This window comes from Oncorhynchus kisutch, unplaced genomic scaffold (assembly GCF_002021735.2).
Source record: "Oncorhynchus kisutch isolate 150728-3 unplaced genomic scaffold, Okis_V2 Okis03b-Okis08b_hom, whole genome shotgun sequence".
NCBI lineage: Eukaryota > Metazoa > Chordata > Actinopteri > Salmoniformes > Salmonidae > Oncorhynchus > Oncorhynchus kisutch.
Window position 1 is genome coordinate 8,364,202 of NW_022261980.1, and position 18,808 is coordinate 8,383,009.

The 18,808-nt window shown below is 46.1% G+C and overlaps 1 protein-coding gene across 1 annotated transcript in view; it reads left to right on the forward strand.

The window, feature by feature from the left end:
- glceb (glucuronic acid epimerase b) overlaps positions 1 to 18,808 on the forward strand; it is an 80,183-nt gene that overhangs the window by 16,931 nt on the left and 44,444 nt on the right. The window lies entirely within an intron of this gene.

The window sequence follows — 18,808 nt, forward strand, 5'->3', positions numbered from 1 at the left end:
GCCTTTACAAGCCAGTGCCTGGATACAAACTGGCAGTCTGACTTCCTCCTCTCCCAGGATAAAATGATTTCCCTCTCTGGATGCCTCAAGCCACACTCACACATGATTGGGCTTGCAAATGAACTTTTCCCCTTTGGACAGATAAGAGCAACCTTGGCCTTGGAGACCCGGTAACTCTGTTTTGTTTGGCCGTGGACAGGCCAGCTGCTCCTTCATCAGCACTTTCTTTAGCTCTTCCATCGCATCCTCCACAACGGCCCCTCCCTCAACAGCCTTTGAGGTGAGGGGTGTCCCCCAGACTGATGAAGCAGTCTTGAGAGAGACACCGTTTTATCATCCGATTCAATGTGGCAGAAGTCAGTGTGTTGTGAATCTGGATGTGCAGATGGCTAGCAGCAATGAAGAGGGAGAGAAATACATCCTGGCATGTGGGGAATCGTAGGTGGCTTGTTTAAGCTAGTTTTATCTCGTGCTTGACGCAAGGTCTTGTTTTGAGGTGTTTTTACTGATTTCACGTCTGCTACTGTGGCAAATTGACTAGCTAACCAAATCAAATCTAATTTTATTTGTCACATACACATGGTTAGCAGATGTTAATGCGAGTGTAGCGAAATGCTTGTGCTTCTAGTTCCGACAATGCAGTAATAACGAACAAGTAATCTAACTAACAATTCCAAAAAACTACTGTCTTATACACAGTGTAAGGGGATAAAGAATATGTACATAAGGATATATGAATGAGTGATGGTACAGAGCAGCATAGGCAAGATACAGTAGATGATATCGAGTACAGTATAACATATGAGATGAGTATGTAAACAAAGTGGCATAGTTAAAGTGGCTAGTGATACATGTATTACATAAGGATGCAGTTGTAACAACAGCTGTAACAATATATTTGAGAAGTGCTCATTGTGCAAATGTATTTGTTTTCAAAATATATTTGACATGTCAACAATCTAATTCAGGGGCCTGTAAACCTTTTTCTAGCATGAGAGCTACTTCATTTTTTTTGTCGCGAGTTAGTATTACTTATTTGTTTTATAGCTTCTCCTCTACACTGCAACTTGTCTTCAGGTCCTTGGTGTACACTATGTGTTTTCTGTGAATATACCCGGTCAAATAATGGTTGTTAAACAGTATTTGGCGTGACTTGTATTTTCCCATATACTGTTTTCTGTATTTAGTTATAAACAGCTAATTGATGTTCTGATAGGGCCGGGCAGTATACCGCATTTGACCCACCAACACGTTTGGTTCCTACCATGTCAATAATTCTTCCCTGGTTTATTAAATTTATTGTCAAACAGCAATGTATTCAAGATGCTGCCCACTATATTCCAACTATAGAATTAGAATAATCATTATTTTCATGATTCCAACAGTTCACCAATTAACTAGGCCTATATTTGATGCCCATATCATGCTGCATGGCACAGTGTGGAAATTGATGAAAATATTTTTTGTTGTGTTGAACAGTATAAATGGAGAGACTCATTTAGAAATCTCATAATTTGTCTTCTCACGCGACGGTTATGAACTACTGAAAAAGAACATTTACTACTTTTATTATTGAAAAACATACAATACCGTCAGACATTTTGATAGACAAAAAATCATATCTCCCAGCCATATGTTCTGAGTACATTTCAATGCTTAACACATTTTTAAATTTGTCTAATTCCCCTTTAGTTGTGCATCTAAGAATGAGAAATGTCAGTCTAGCGATTTGTTTCTGCTGTTAGGCATACTGCTGCAGCACATGTCATAGTTTGCGAAACAATGGACTCCCAATTTAATCAAATAATGATTTCTAGTTCTGTCAGGTAAGCCTACTCTGCAGTTAACATTTTCATTGAAGGTTTTTGGGGAAAGTCTTTGTCTATTCTACCCACCAGACTGTTATCATTAGCACCGCTAACAGGCTAAATACGGAGTGATGGACAAACACGCGCACCAGATGGGCAATATTACTGGAAATTAATTGCCAGGTATTGTTATGTTTGGCTTTTTAAGCCAATGGTGGCTAACCAGTGGTGGGATATTGTCATTGATTGGATAGTAGCCAGGAGCTTTATGTTTATGACAGTACTCCGTCTGTGTTGTCCCCTTACCCCGTCTGGTTTGGACCCCGTCTGGTTTGGACCCCGTCTGGTTTGGACCCCGTCTGGTTTGGCCCCCTTACCCCGTCTGTTGTCTCCGGACCCCGTCTGTGTTGTCTCCGGACCCCGTCTGTGTTTTCCCCCGTCTAGTTTGGCCCCCTTACCCCGTCTGTGTTGTCTCCGGACCCCGTCTGTTGTCCCCCGTCTGGTTTGGCCCCCTTACCCCGTCTGTGTTGGCCCCGTACCCCATCTGATTTTGTTGCTAAACAACCAACCTGTCTATTAAACCGTGCACATTCAGTACACACACACATACCTCACACGTTTGATGTTTTCACACACTTCACACTGCTCAAAATGCTGTGATGTCTTCAGCTCCATTGGCCCCATGTAAGACCTGTCACCACTATCAGATCTCATGTGCTGAGGAGTCGGGCCAATGATCTATAACAGCTTTGTTTTCTTCAGAATATGTATCCAACCTAAAGATGGCGCTGACAGAGGGCTGCCTCGCTTCTAGTCCTTAGCACTAAGTTTCCTTTTTTTATCTTTTATGCTGCATTGTCGGAACTAGAAGCACATTAATTTTGCTACACTCGCAATAGTATCTGCTAACCATGTGTATGACCAACACAATTTGATTTGAAATGATGTAACTCTCTCCTGAGATTGTACTATTCTGATAAGAAATGACTTCTAAAGGAAGGATGGTTGGTGTTTATTGCAAGGAACAGAATAGAATGGAGTGGGGAAGCATGTTTTGAAGGGCAAACATTATTGGTGTTATTCTGGAAGAAACAGAAGGTAGTTGGTTGGCTTTTTCCCCAAGTAGGTCTTTGTAAACTTGACAGTCCAGAGATAAAAGCATGAAGGGAAGTGATCTCTCCTCCATTGCAGGTTTTCTTTGAGCGCCTGTTCAGAGTGTACACACCCTGGAAAGTGCTTGCTTGTATTGCTAGTTATAGGCTGTAACCTGTTGTGAAGCCAGCGGCCAGGGTGGGCTAACGGTAGCGGCCAGGGTGGGCTAACGGTAGCGGCCAGGGTGGGCTAACGGTAGCGGCCAGGGTGGGCTAACGGTAGCGGCCAGGGTGGGCTAACGGTAGCGGCCAGGGTGGGCTAACGGTAGCGGCCAGGGTGGGCTAACGGTAGCGGTAGCGGCCAGCCCCTCCCTTCCTTTTTGAGGAAGAGAAACACCAGGGCTAGCTGATAATTTGTTACCTTGTTGCCACTGAGGAGAAAATATTTTGATGTGCATTCAATTACAAGGCTGCATATCAAAGAACATCAAGAGAGATCTTTGAACACGTCTCGCTGGAACCAAGATGTTCATTTCATGCGTTTTATCTTTTAGATCGAAAGCCTTCAAGGTTGTTATGACAATAGCCTTCAAAGGTGAAGCAACCATTTTTATTGTAGCAAATGACAACCAGCTTTTCAGTGGCAGGTTGTAGCACAGCCATATCTTAACACTCCTCACCGCCATGACTGAGGACTGATCCACCCACGTGACGTCACCCCTGAAAGCTGGGCTCTTCATCCTCTACCTCCCTTTCATCTTCTCCACACCAAAGCGAGACTGCAGCACCTTTCATTCTGCCTCAGTGGAATATTCCAACATATAGGGAGCCACCACCACACCACATGACCACAGAGGCGCTCAGAAGCCTCACTAAGAGGTTTTCAGTTGGAGGCGGTTGGTGCCAGGTAGAGGTCAGGCCAGGTTGAGTTTGAAAAGAGAGCCTCTGTAATTGAAGAGCTAGTGTGTTGGAAAAGTTCTGAGAGTGTTTCTGCAGGCTAGGCGTCGTAGCGGTGTGGTGGTAAAGTACTGAATGTTTCTGCAGGCTAGGCGTCGTAGCGGTGTGGTGGTAAAGTACTGAGTGTTTCTGCAGGCTAGGCGTCGTAGAGGTGTGGTGGTAAAGTACTGAGAATGTTTCTGCAGGCTAGGCGTCGTAGTGGTGTGGTGGTAAAGTACTGAGAGTGTTTCTGCAGGCTAGGCGTCGTAGCGGTGTGTTGGTAAAGTACTGAGAGTGTTTCTGCAGGCTAGGTGTCGTGGTGGTAAAGTACTGAGTGTTTCTGCAGGCTAGGCGTCGTAGCGGTGTGTTGGTAAAGTACTGAGTGTTTCTGCAGGCTAGGCTTCGTAGTGGTGTGGTGGAAAAGTACTGAGTGTTTCTGCAGGCTAGGCGTCGTAGTGGTAAAGTACTGAGTGTTTCTGCAGGCTAGGCGTCGTAGTGGTAAAGTACTGAGTGTTTCTGCAGGCTAGGCGTCGTAGCGGTGTGGTGGTAAAGTACTGAGTGTTTCTGCAGGCTAGGCTTCGTAGTGGTGTGGTGGAAAAGTACTGAGTGTTTCTGCAGGCTAGGCGTCGTAGTGGTGTGGTGGTAAAGTACTGAGTGTTTCTGCAGGCTAGGCGTCGTAGTGGTGTGGTGGTAAAGTACTGAGTGTTTCTGCAGGCTAGGCGTCGTAGTGGTGTGGTGGTAAAGTACTGAGTGTTTCTGCAGGCTAGGCGTCGTAGTGGTGTGGTGGTAAAGTACTGACTGTTTCTGCAGGCTAGGCGTCGTAGTGGTGTGGTGGTAAAGTACTGAGTGTTTCTGCAGGCTAGGCGTCGTAGTGGTGTGGTGGTAAAGTACTGAGTGTTTCTGCAGGCTAGGCGTCGTAGTGGTGTGGTGGTAAAGTACTGAGTGTTTCTGCAGGCTAGGCGTCGTAGAGGTGTGGTGGTAAAGTACTGAGTGTTTCTGCAGGCTAGGCGTCGTAGAGGTGTGGTGGTAAAGTACTGAGTGTTTCTGCAGGCTAGGAGTCATAGTGGTGTGGTGGTAAAGTACTGAGTGTTTCTGCAGGCTAGGCGTCGTAGTGGTGTGGTGGTAAAGTACTGAATGTTTCTGCAGGCTAGGCGTCGTAGTGGTGTGGTGGTAAAGTACTGAGTGTTTCTGCAGGCTAGGCGTCGTAGTGGTGTGGTGGTAAAGTACTGAGTGTTTCTGCAGGCTAGGCGTCGTAGTGGTGTGGTGGTAAAGTACTGAGTGTTTCTGCAGGCTAGGCGTCGTAGTGGTAAAGTACTGAGTGTTTCTGCAGGCTAGGCGTCGTAGTGGTAAAGTACTGAGTGTTTCTGCAGGCTAGGCGTCGTAGTGGTAAAGTACTGAGTGTTTCTGCAGGCTAGGCGTCGTAGTGGTGTGGTGGTAAAGTACTGAGTGTTTCTGCAGGCTAGGCGTCGTAGCAGCTTTGGCAACAACAACAAGCTTTGGGATGATTATTGACTCCCAGATTTTCTACTTTTGATCTTCTTCCCCATTAATATTTATAAAGAGGTTTTTAGAAGTCCATATTTAGTTATTCATTTCATGTAATCCTCCGCCCTAAAAGCATTCTGCTGGAGTTTACTGAGCTTTAGAGGCGATATGCCAGAAAATCCAGACCCATGCAATTTCTGGCCTGCTTTCCAGTGGAGGTATTTGGGAGTGTTCTACTCACACCATTTCTGCAATGTATGTGGCATGTGAGAACTTGCCATATGTCATCTCTAATAACAACGTACCTCCTGCTTTATATAATCCCCGTCTGTGGCACTCAGAAAACCTGTGCCAGTCATTTTGAGTCATGGTCACGTGCTACAGTAAATGTGTGCATCTCACCTTTTTGGTGACGTCTATGGTCGATCTTCCTCCTTTATGAACGTTGCTGATGTCTGTGCATCTGCAGTAGGTCTGTGCATCTGCAGTAGGTCTGTGCATCTGCAGTAGGTCTGTGCATCTGCAGTAGGTCTGTGCATCTGCAGTAGGTCTGTGCATCTGCAGTAGGTCTGTGCATCTGCAGTAGGTCTGTGCATCTGCAGTAGGTCTGTGCATCTGCAGTAGGTCTGTGCATCTGCAGTAGGTCTGTGCATCTGCAGTAGGCCTGTGCATCTGCAGTAAGGAGTCAGTGAATCCCTACTTTCTGTAGCGCTCCTAATGTGAGGAGCAGCTGAGTAAATATCATCTCACCTCACCAACAAGGTCATTCTCTCCTCTCCTCTCATCTCTGCCTCTCCTCTTTTCTCTGCCTCTCTTCTCTGCCTCTCTTCTCTCCTCTTCTCCATTCTGTCTTATTGCCCTCTGACTAGCTAGCCCTGGTAACACTGTACTGCTCCCTTGCCAACCAGCCAGTTCAAACAAAGCCCTGTCAGTGATGACAGATTTGACTCTAATATCCTCAGCTCTCTCCCCCCTCCCCGTCTGGAGGAGGTGTGGAAATGACCTGGCACAGCATCATGTCCAACCCCATAGGCGCCTGTTTGTAAAAAACAGGCGAGTGAAACCACGCCGCTTTTGTCATTTTTCAAACGATAGGGTTTACTTTTGAATCATTTGTTCGTTTCACACCATTACCTGCCACCTCCTTTTGAGATGAGAAAATATGATTTTCAGCTGAGAGCTTAGAAATCTGAAAAATTCAGCCTGTTGCTTAAGGGTTCGGTGTGTGTCAAGGCAGGTGTTAGCTTTTAATGCCAATGTTCTGAGAAGTGAGAGAGCTAAGACTGAGGCTATGTACACAAGGTGAAGTTTGAAGGGGTACATCTCTCAGGTTTTTAAATGCCCCCCCCCCCCCCCTCAAGGCCTTTCTATTCTCGCTCACTCATCTACAGATGCATTGAACCGTTTTACTGGCAAGCCTCCATGTGAATACTGACATTTTTGTAGAATTCCTAAGCATGGTGAGATTACGGGCCTTGCATATTGAACTCTGAATTAGCTTTTCTTATGAGCTCAGGTCTACTTAGTTTATTTTCAACTGTGGATAACCTCTCTGAAGTTCCAGGTTAATACAGGATACATGAGAAGTACTAAGTCAGACGGGCTATATATCACATTTTTATTAGTCACATGCGCCGAATACAGTCATTTATCTAAGGTGCTACTAGTTATCCAAGTGGGTTAGTCTTATTGAATCAACATGTTTGTGAAGGCCATCACCCAGCGGAAACCCTTGGTACCCGTCCCAGTTGTAAACTCTGTTTAAAGGGCCCTGCTCTGCTGCTGTCATCTCTGCTGCCTTGACCATTGTTGATCTAATCATTTCATCAGGCCCCTGACCTTCCAGTTCCCCCAGAGTGAAGAGGCATGTCTGTCCTCTCTCTCTGGCCGACGCCTCTGCCCTCCTCCTCTCTCTGGCCGACGCCTCTGCCCTCCTCCTCTCTCTGGCCGACGCCTCTGCCCTCCTCCTCTCTCTGGCCGACGCCTCTGCCCTCCTCCTCTCTCTGGCCGACGCCTCTGCCCTCCTCCTCTCTCTGGCCGACGCCTCTGCCCTCCTCCTCTCTCTGGCTGACGCCTCTGCCCTCCTCCTCTCTCTGGCCGACGCCTCTCTGTCCTCTCTCTGGCCGACGCCTCTCTGTCCTCTCTCTGGCCGACGCCTCTGCCCTCCTCCTCTCTCTGGCCGACGCCTCTCTGTCCTCTCTCTGGCCGACGCCTCTGTCCTCTCTCTGGCCGACGCCTCTGCCCTCCTCCTCTCTCTGGCCGACGCCTCTCCGTCCTCCTCCTCTCTCTGGCCGACGCTTCTCCGTCCTCCTCCTCTCTCTGGCCGACGCTTCTCCGTCCTCCTCCTCTCTCTGGCCGACGCTTCTCCGTCCTCCTCCTCTCTCTGGCCGACGCTTCTCCGTCCTCCTCCTCTCTCTGGCCGACGCTTCTCCGTCCTCCTCCTCTCTCTGGCCGACGCTTCTCCGTCCTCCTCCTCTCTCTGGCCGACGCTTCTCCGTCCTCCTCCTCTCTCTGGCCGACGCTTCTCCGTCCTCCTCCTCTCTCTGGCCGACGCTTCTCCGTCCTCCTCCTCTCTCTGGCCGACGCTTCTCCGTCCTCCTCCTCTCTCTGGCCGACGCTTCTCCGTCCTCCTCCTCTCTCTGGCCGACGCTTCTCCGTCCTCCTCCTCTCTCTGGCCGACGCTTCTCCGTCCTCCTCCTCTCTCTGGCCGACGCTTCTCCGTCCTCCTCCTCTCTCTGGCCGACGCTTCTCCGTCCTCCTCTCTCTGGCCGACGCTTCTCCGTCCTCCTCTCTCTGGCCGACGCTTCTCCGTCCTCCTCTCTCTGGCCAACGCCTTTCTGTCCTCAAGGTTAGAATATAGGGTGGAGTGCTTGGTTAGGAATGCAATAAAAGGACCGCTTTTTGTGGTATTCGGCATGCCTTGGTAGAAGTAGTGTGTAGCCTACAGTAGTTGAGTCTGATGTGGGCCCCAACACACCACGCTGTAGTTTAGTCTGATGTGGGCACCAACACACCACGCTGTAGTTGAGTCTGATATGGGCACCAACACACCACGCTGTAGTTGAAGACTTGTATTAGGAGGTGACTGTCAGGGAGATGGCCTTCAGTATTACATTCTGGCCTCATACTGGAGATCAGTGTCAAGCAGTGTGTCTCAGATCTATTGAAGGAGAATGACCCATGTCCTGAATCCCCTCCTGGTGTCCCACTTCACACTCTCTTCCTCTCTCTCTGGCTGTCTGTTTCACTCTTTCTCCCACCACTTCTCTCTCTCTTCCTCTCTCTCTGGCAGTCTGTTTCACTCTTTCTCTCACCACTTCCTTCTCTCTCCCTCTCCCTCTCCCTCTCCCTCTCCCTCTCTCTCTCTCTCTCTCTCACCACTTCTTCTCTCTCTCTCTCTCTCTCTCTCTCTCTCTCTCTCTCACCACTTCTCTCTCTCTCTCTCTCTCTCTCTCTCTCACCACTTCTCTCTCTCTCTCTCTCTCTCTCTCTCTCTCTCTCTCTCTCTCTCTCACCACTTCCCTCTCTCTCTCTCTCTCTCTCTCTCTCACCACTTCTCTCTCTCTCTCTCTCTCTCACCACTTCTCTCTCTCTCTCTCTCTCACCACTTCCCTCTCTCTCTCTCTCTCTCTCTCACCACTTCTCTCTCTCTCTCTCACCACTTCTCTCTCTCTCTCTCTCTCTCTCTCTCTCACCACTTCTCTCTCTCTCTCTCTCTCTCTCTCTCTCTCTCTCTCACCACTTCTCTCTCTCTCTCTCTCTCTCTCTCTCTCACCACTTCCCTCTCTCTCTCTCTCTCTCTCTCTCTCTCACCACTTCCCTCTCTCTCTCTCTCTCTCTCTCTCTCACCACTTCCCTCTCTCTTCCTCTGGCAGTCTGTTTCTCTCCCTCTGGCAGTCTCTGTTTCACTCTTTCCCCCACCACTTCTCTCTCTCTGAATCAGAACTGTTGATATTGAAAAGCCAAGCCTTTGATTGAGGAATAATATCATGTGCCAGGATAAGATGGGCAAAGAATGATCCTCCTCCTGTTTTGGGAGCCCTTTCTTCCCTGCCTTTTTAATTGGTTGGCTCTGTCATATCAGCAAACCTTGGAAGAGATGGAGCGATATCACCCAGAAGCTTTTTCAAGTCCTCACTCTCTTTTCAAGTCCTTTTGATTTCCACAGGCTTAACTGTTTAATATTCTAAACTAGTTGGTGGCCTTTTCAGAAAACCAACAAGGTGCTGAGGATATGAGCCTTGTCTTTATGCGGAGGCAGCTGGTCTCAGCCTCTCAGACACCGGGGTCGCAATGCTTCTAGAAAGCTCTGTCGCTCTCCTCAGACAGCACCGCGGCCTCACGCCCTACAGACGCTCGCGTCATTGTCCTCCAGTCTCTTGTCTTGATAAGTGTCCCTAGAAGTGCCCCCCTCTTAGTGCAGGAGGAGGGGTGTCAGTGCAACAAGTTCCCCCTAGTCTGACAGGAGGGACACGTTTAGCTGAGACTCCGTCGACCATTGACACTTCGTCTGGATTCAGAGCTGTGAGTTTTTGTAAACAGGTGTGTGTGTGTGTGTGTGGACAGTTTAGGACCTGTATCCTACTTGTTTATCTTCTATTTCAAGATATGTTTTCTGAGTTCATCCAGGATATGAACACTCAGTCTTCAGAGACGACACTCTGGGAGGCTATGCCCTCTAGGGCTGTTTATGCAGCTCTGTGAAACTGTGTCCAGTTTTTCTTTACTGTCATCTCAGCCTGCCTGTGCTGCAGCCTGCCCTCCCTGCCTTTCTCCTGCTTGTTTGTCTGGCTCCAGAGAGCCTGAGAGGTACTTACAGAGAAGCTGCAGTCTGGGCTCCCCTGTCGCTCAGCGCTCACTCCCTGCCTCCTACGGCCTCCCTAGAGCCTGTTTTGGTTTTATCGCCTCTGCCTGCCACTTCTCACTGATCTGTCTTTTAACCCCACATTAGCGGGGTTGAAATTTTGTGAGTAAATGGGGAAATAGTGAAAGATTCCTACTCTTCTGTCATCGTCTTCACAGTATGGTGGCGGGGGGGTTGTTGCTTTGTCTAAAATAGATCAATGACTTGTGATGCTGCCAGCGGGATATTGTGACAGGGACAGGATGTACTACTCATAGTAAGACACCAGCTGAGAAAGGGATGGTGGAGTAGAGAAGGACAGAGAAGCGGTAGAAACCCGACTGCTTCGATCGGGGTGGAATCCACGGAGGAGACGGAGGACCATGGCAGAGCCACATTCGTGGGGAGAGAGGACCACCAAATGATATGCAAAGCCTGGGTAAAAACTCTGAAATATACTGACTATATCCCTGAGAGCTTGTGACAGCCCCAACGCATCTCTCAGCGTGTGACGCAGGGCCCCTGAAACCCTCTTTGTTCACTAAATCCACTGTGAAGATTCCGCTCATGTTTGGAGATTTGAGAATGGGGGGGGGGGGGGGATATTAGGGGTGTGTAGTTCTGCAGTAGCCATCTCAGGATTTAGGGCCTAATTATCCCCATCAGCCAGGGTTATTGTGTTGGTGTGATGCTCCCAGTGTGCTTCCAGAGACTGCTGAAGAGAATCCTGTCAGCTGTGATATAAATAGAAGCTGCGTTGCTCTATACAAACCAAATTGGAGACCTGAGTCTTGATAATGTCTCCGTTTCCCACCCATGTGTAGTTGTCTTGCATATTCTAATCTAAATATTGCTTTGTGATGTTGTATTTGCCCGTCCGCATGAAGATGTTCTTGGTCCATCCTGATTTTACGAGCAGCATTTCTGACACTGTTATAAATCAGAAATGAGAGAGATTCCATTTCCCTTTCAAGTGTGCATCTATTATTTAACCTGCAATATTTAATGCAGAATGGAAATTAGCCTGGTAAGAGGCACTTTCTTTTCCATCTTCATCGGATGCCAGATTAAATATTGTGTAGTTCAGTGTTCCAGCTCTCTCTCTCTCTCTCTGTGCTCATTTAGAATTCAGCTTTGTTGCCTCAGCCTTTTGAAGTGTTGTCAGGGAAGCAGCTTGTGATCTTCATATACATTAGTGTTGAGTCTGACATGGTGTACAGACTCATGCCTTCCTAGTATTTGTTTACACAAACATACAGGCAGCCACACTGTGTTATTCTAATGAATCAAGGAGCTCTAAAGGCGTCTGCATGCGTCCCCAGGCCAAAACAGTTGGGGTGAGTTTCAATAGATTGAGGACATTTTGGTACGTGTTTGTTTCCGACTTTGGTAAGGTTTGTGTTTGGTTGTTCACATTGTTTTTCTGGAGACGGCGATGTTGGTAGCTGAAGTCTACGCCCCTTCGTTGGTGATTGGTCAGCAGTAGGGATTCTTCACTGAAGTCTACGCCCCTTCGTTGGTGATTGGTCAGCAGTAGGGATTCTTCACTGAAGTCTACGCCCTTCGTTGGTGATTGGTCAGCAGTAGGGATTCTTCACTGAAGTCTACGCCCCTTCGTTGGTGATTGGTCAGCAGTAAGGATTCTTCACTGAAGTCTACGCCCCTTCGTTGGTGATTGGTCAGCAGTAGGGATTCTTCACTGAAGTCTACGCCCCTTCGTTGGTGATTGGTCAGCAGTAGGGATTCTTCACTGAAGTCTACGCCCCTTCGTTGGTGATTGGTCAGCAGTAGGGATTCTTCACTGAAGTCTACGCCCTTCGTTGGTGATTGGTCAGCAGTAGGGATTCTTCACTGAAGTCTACGCCCCTTCGTTGGTGATTGGTCAGCAGTAAGGATTCTTCACTGAAGTCTACGCCCCTTCGTTGGTGATTGGTCAGCAGTAGGGATTCTTCACTGAAGTCTACGCCCCTTCGTTGGTGATTGGTCAGCAGTAGGGATTCTTCACTGAAGTCTTTGTCATTCAATGAGAGAGAACTCGTTTTCTTCCAACTTTTTAAAATTTAAATACCGCACCAAACATCTTAATGTAAAGTTGCGTGACTAAGATTTCCTCTTCAAAAACATCAATTACAGAGTTCTTGTTATCTTAGATGAATTCTGACTATTTTGAGGAAGTGTACTTGCTACAGCATCTCAGAATGGCCAAACGGTACCATTTCAGATATTTTTCTTGTTTTTCAGGAGAAGGTCTTTTTAAGGGAGCATGCGAGCACACGTTCGGTGAGACGCCAGCCGAACTTAAACATGCTGACACCTTAATTGCGTCAAGGTTTTAGCTCAGTCTTTTCTTCCATGATACAGGAAGCAGACACTGGAATACTTTGCTTTGATTTGTTCTTTCAACGTTCCACAGTACATGTCATAGATCTGTCTTCGTGCTGGATGTGTCATTTCTCAGCTGTTTTCCTTTGTGTTCGCTTTTCTATGAATATGACAGTCAAATCACTTGAAATGGGAAGGTGTGCAATGATGGGAGTGTCCGTTCCTTCAGAGTATGTGATGGACTCCTGTCACTGAAGAGTCTACTGACGCTCTAAAACTTCTGTTTAGATCTTCAGCACAACCCACTCAGGGATCTATGTTCTGAATCAGAACTGAGCTGGCTGTGTGATTGGTTGGTGTGCATGCGTGTGCGCGTAAGGTCTCAGGTCTTGTTTCACCGACTCAGTTTTCCTGGACACTGCTCTGGGTATCAGATGGCCAATGATCCCTGCCACTATTAATGTCCATGGCTTGATTAGTTAATGATTAGCCAGCTATCAAGACCATGAGTGTTATGACTGCAGAGCAGATGGACCATCACAGGCCCACACACACCCTGAGTAGAAGTCGTGATGGATGCTCGCTCAGAGCGCCAGGGAAGGACAGTAACATCATACTTAAACCTGCAGTGTGAACAAGGCTTGAATGCTCAAATTAGTTATGGAATACTGATTGTCCAAACCGGAAGTTAGAAGTTACCAAATAGGATTTGTATGTGTTCAGACAGCAGTCATTAGCTGATATGGCCAAGTTAGTTGTCACAGTAACGCCGGGTGTGTGTGCAGTGGTGCAGGCTATGAAGGTGGTTTGAAATGTGGCTTGAAATATCAGATTCCATGTGCCTTTTTGGCTGTAGGTTCAGACTAGAGGTCGACCGATTAATCGGAAAGGCCGATATAATTAGGGCGGATTTTTCAAGTTTACATAACAATCGGAATATATATATACCTTTTTAATTTAACTAGGCAAGTCAGTTAAAGAACACATTCTTATTTTCAATGACGGCCTAGGAACGGTGGGTTAACTGCCTCGTTCAGGGGCAGAACGACAGATTTTCACCTTGTCAGCACGAGGGATTCAATCTTGCAACCTTAGAGTTAACTAGTCCAACGCAATAATGACCTGCCTCTCTCTTGTTGCACTCCACATGGAGACTGCCTGTTACGCGAATGCAGTAAGCCAAGATAAGTTGCTAGCTAGCATTAAACTTATCTTATAAAAATCAATCAATCATAATCACTAGTTAACTACACATGGTTGATGATATTATCTAGCGTGTCCTGCGTTGCATATAATCTGACTGAGCAGACAAGTATCTAAGTATCTGACAGAGCGGTGGTAGGCAGAAGCAGGCGCGTAAACGTTCATTCAAACAGCACTTTCGTGCGTTTTGCCAGCAGCTCTTCGTTGTGCGTCAAGCATTTCACTGTTTATGACTTCAAACCTATAAACTCCCGAGATGAGGCTGGTGTAACCGAAGTGAAATGGCTGGCTAGTTAGCGCACGCTAATAGCGTTTCAAACTTCACTCGCTATGCGCCTTGGGGTGGTTGTTTCCCTTGTTCTGCATGGGAAACGCTGCTTTGATGGTGGCTGTTGTGTTGCTGGTTCGAGCCCAGCGAGGAGTGGGGAGAAGGACTGAAGCTATACTGTTACACTGGCAATACTAAAGTGCCTATAAGAACATCCAATAGTCAAAGGTTAATGAAATACAAATGGTATAGAGGGAAATAGTCCTATAATAACTACAACCTAAAACTTCTTCCCTGGGAATATTGAAGACTCAGGTTAAAAGGAACCACCAGCTTTCATATGTTCTCATGTTCTGAGCAAGGAATTGAAACGTTAGCTTTCTTACATAGCACATATTGCACTTTTACTTTCTTCTCCAACACTTTGTTTTTGCATTATTTAAACTAAATTGAACATGTTTCATTATCTACTTGAGGCTAAATAGATTTTATTGATGTATTATATGAAGTTAAAATAAGTGTTCATTCAGTATGGTTGTAATTGTCATTATTACAAATATATTTTTTTTTAAATCAGCCGATTTAATCGGATCGGCTTTTTTGGCCCTCCAATAATCGGTAGCGTTATCGGCTTGAAAAATCATAATCGGTCGACCTGTAGTTCAGACTGCAGGAAAAATAACCGATTTGAATCAGAGATGCAATTTTTGGGGGATTTGATTCATTACAAACTGCCAATGTGAACAACACTTAATGTGAGGATCCTTAATGTAATAGACCCCCCCCCCCCCCCCCCCTCTTTACACCATGTACAAAGTGAAGGGTAGGTTAGAGCCTGGTTGAGTCATTGCATGTGTGCAAGGTGTCAACCCCCTGCTTTGAAGTGTCAGATGAAAGGACACTTGATGAAGGCTATGATAAGTGTCACGGTAAAGATTACAGTCCAGAGATGTGCTAAGCTACCTCTCTGCAGGAACTGAGATCCCTGGATCATGTTGAACAACCATTCTGCTTCTTAAACATTACACATCCCAAGGCTTAGGAATGGTTTGTTACAAAGGCTTGCATGCCTTTTTTTCTCACCTTTGTATGTGTGTGAGGAAGTGGCCGTATGTGGCCTGGCTGAGGCTGGGCCTGGCTGTGTCCAGATGTTCATTCCTGTGGGAAAGACGAGGGACACATCTAGAGGGAGAGTGCCACGTTGGTGCCTGGAGAGAGGGGGAGTGACGCATAACAAACACCCGCTTTCTGCTCAGGGAGTCGGAAGGCTGAGCTGCTTTCTGCTCAGGGAGTCGGAAGGCTGAGCTGCTTTCTGCTCAGGGAGTCGGAAGGCTGAGCTGCTTTCTGCTCAGGGAGTCGGAAGGCTGAGCTGCTAGCTGTGTAGTTTACTTTACTCATTTTAATTTATCTCCTTGCTTCTTGGCTACGATTCCAGCTGTCTAGCCCTGTAGGAGTAGAGATTTCCATATTGCTGTGGAATATTGATTTGACCATCTTGCTTGCCAACATGTTTTCTGAATTCAAAGGGATTTAAAAAACTATTTTAATCTATTATCCCTATTTATAAAATGGACTACACATGGTTTTAAGGGAATAGCAATGTTAAATTGCCCTCGTTGAGTGCAGAATAGTTTTTTTCCCCCCTAAAGGTTATTGTAAGTGCTATTTCTCTTATCGTAGCCACTTGGAAGACCACTGCTCTGTTATCCTACTTCATTTCAGGTGACTAGTATCTTGAGGCAGTGTTCAGCTGGCCACTCATACCCTGCCTCTAGTGCCTCCTCTTCAGTCTAACAGGGTTTTGAGGTTCCCTGTTGCAATGTGGGTCATAAAAGATGCATAGTGCTTTATCATGCCTGTCACCTTCAAGGTGGCCATGGGGGGTTGTATTTGATATTAGTAGCATCTCGAAATGGCCGTCATCACCCAGACCTGTCAAATCTGTATTAAACCAACACTAAATGCATGGAGATGTAATTCTAAATTCTGAGTCATATGATTTAGAATCACACGGTATATTTGCCACAGTCAAGACTTCAACAGCCTCTTGGCCCAGATTTGTTGTGTGTGATTTTGTCTTCTATAGCCTCCTTGGCATGTCAGTACTCTGGTCCGATGGCTAGATCAATAGCAATAGATCAAATGCAATTAAATATTATAATTTGGGGGAATTCTACGAAAAATCCTCCCACACAGCTCGGCCCCAATCAAACATCCACCTTCCTGCTCCACCCCATCTTAGCCTCGACTGAAGATAGTGGAGCGGATGCTTGAACAACAAAGAGACTATCTAACACCGTGCCCACAACAGGGCTTGTATGTTACCAGCTGTTATAAACGTTTTAATACCTGATTTGAGTGCTTTGTCGATAAGCCCGTTTTGATAAAAGATTGATCGTCTCTCTTTGTGCGGTGATTTACCACCATCTCCTATTTAACAGCCCTTACCACCTCCGCTGTAGCAACGTTATAGGGGCGCGGTTAATTGCAGGGTGAAGTATCCCTGTCACTTTCTACACATTGCTCATGATGGATTGGCAGGACATTAATGACCTAGTGGTTGAGACGCCTGTAAATTCATCATGGTTGCAATTACAAATATGTGTTTGTTTCCTCAGCATCATTTATGGGTCCTTCAGAGCCTTAAGTCATTGGCTATTGATGTAAGACCATCATTTACCCCTGGTCAAAAAGCATTTACGGCAATCATTTTTGCTTTCCCTCAAACCGTGTGACTGAAAAGGCTGTGGAAGAGCGATCGATCGGAATTTACTTCAAGAAACATTACATTACGCCTGTTAAAGGAATGTGAAACCTCCAACAAAGGGAAAGTGCAGCGTGATCTGATTACTGCCATGATCAATTCTCCTGTAAAAAAGGCCAACGTTAACGTCGTTCACCCTGCAAATCTCGAAGTGTGGTGTTGAACCTTGTAACAAACCCTGTTGTGAACAATTAGATATTATCGTCTGATTTTGACAAATTACAATTAATATAGGCTAAATGCCCGGGCACAGTTAATAGTACTGATTTCAGTAAGAAGGAAGATGGACGTCAATACTTATTGGATTAGGAGTATAGCCTCAGCATGAGGATCATGTTATAAATATCCAGCTACATTCTCATGCTCTGGTGAAAACTGATCTCGCTAAGATTACCCATAGCCTATTATTTCAGAGATTGTGTAGCCTGAACGTCTTAATCACAGCATGTTTATGACCCACAATTTGCATACAATTTGTATCCGTGCCACTGGTTGCTGCAGTGAACCAACATCCTGCCAATTTTGGCTCTGTAATCTTGTCCACCAAACGGTACAGGATTAGCCAAAGAGGGTGTGTTCAGTGATTTTACAATGAATCATTTGTATTTGATGCAGCACAGTTTGGGCACATTTGACCTTTGACGAATAGGCCTCTGAATAGAGGAGAACATGGAGCTTCAATATTCCAGATTATATTTAACCAGTGAATTCCACCTCCATGGAGTCTGCCTTTCATGTTGAACTTTCATGGTATGGATACATATGTCGGAGTGACCTTTATGTTCTCTCCAAATATATCTGATTCTGTCTGATATATTTCTACGCCTTTTTGTCCAATGAACATCAGACGCCAGAGGATGAGACTTGGCCATTTGATTGGCCTAATTTGATTGCAGAGATATAATCCCTGCATGTTTCTTTTTAAGTGCTCATTTCTACAACTCATCACAGCCTTTCATCCCTATCTGCAGGGTACTAGAAGACTCTTCCTTCCCACAGACACATTTCTCTCTGACCATGTTTGCCCAGGAGTTGTCTGATCTCCTGATGTAGGCCTGATGATGGCAGACACTGATAGAGCCCGGTCTTGGTCTGGGAACTCTTGATGTTCCCTGTCAGTGGTCTACGTCCAAAATGGCTGCCGCCCAGTCAGCTTGTCTCCGTCCAGCAAACACACATTATCTGCCCCACAGGCCTTGTTGTTGTCTCCCTTGGTGGTTAGGTCATTATGCTTTCATGTTTTTAGGGACAATTTTTTGAAACAACCAAAGATGTCTGCCTGGTAACTCATCCAAAATGTTAACCTTATTAGAATGTGATCATATGTAACTTCTTTCCTGGAGTTTTAGGCCTATATTTAGTAAGTCATCCTCGTCGGTAGGTAGTCACTGTTAGCGATGTGACAAACTGAAACATTTTCTTAATGTTGAAAAAACAAAAACATCTGCTTTCTGTTAAAACTATAAGCTCCCGAGTGGCGCAGCGGTCTAAGGCGCTGCATCTCAGTGCATGAAGCGTCACTATAGTACCTGGTTCGAATCCAGGCTGTATCACATCCGGCTGTTATTGGGAGTTCCATAGGGCCGCACAATTTGCCCAGCGTCGCCGGGGTTTGGCCGGAGTAGTCAGTCATTGTAAATAATAATTTGTTTACTGACTTACCTAGTTAAATCAAGGTTAAATGAAAATGTGATAAAATTCACAATGCAGCTGCGCTGTTGCCAGGAATGGTTTGTGTCTCCAGGTGCGGTCCTTTTCAGATGGTTAAGCACTGCGCTGTTACCAGGAATGGTTTGTGTCTCCGGGTGCGGTCCTTTTCAGATGGTTAAGCATTGTAAATAATACTTGTACTACCATTACTGTACTTCAATTCCACCTCACATAATTTGCATTTCCTTAACTACACTACCGTTCTCAAGTTTGGGGTCACTTAGAAATGTCCTTGTGCTTTTCTTTCAAAATCATTTTTTTTGTCCATTTAAAATAACATAAAATTGATCAGAAATACAGTGTGGACATTGTTAAAGTTGTAAATGACTATTGGAGCTGGAAACGACAGATTTTCTATGGAATATCTACATAGGTGTA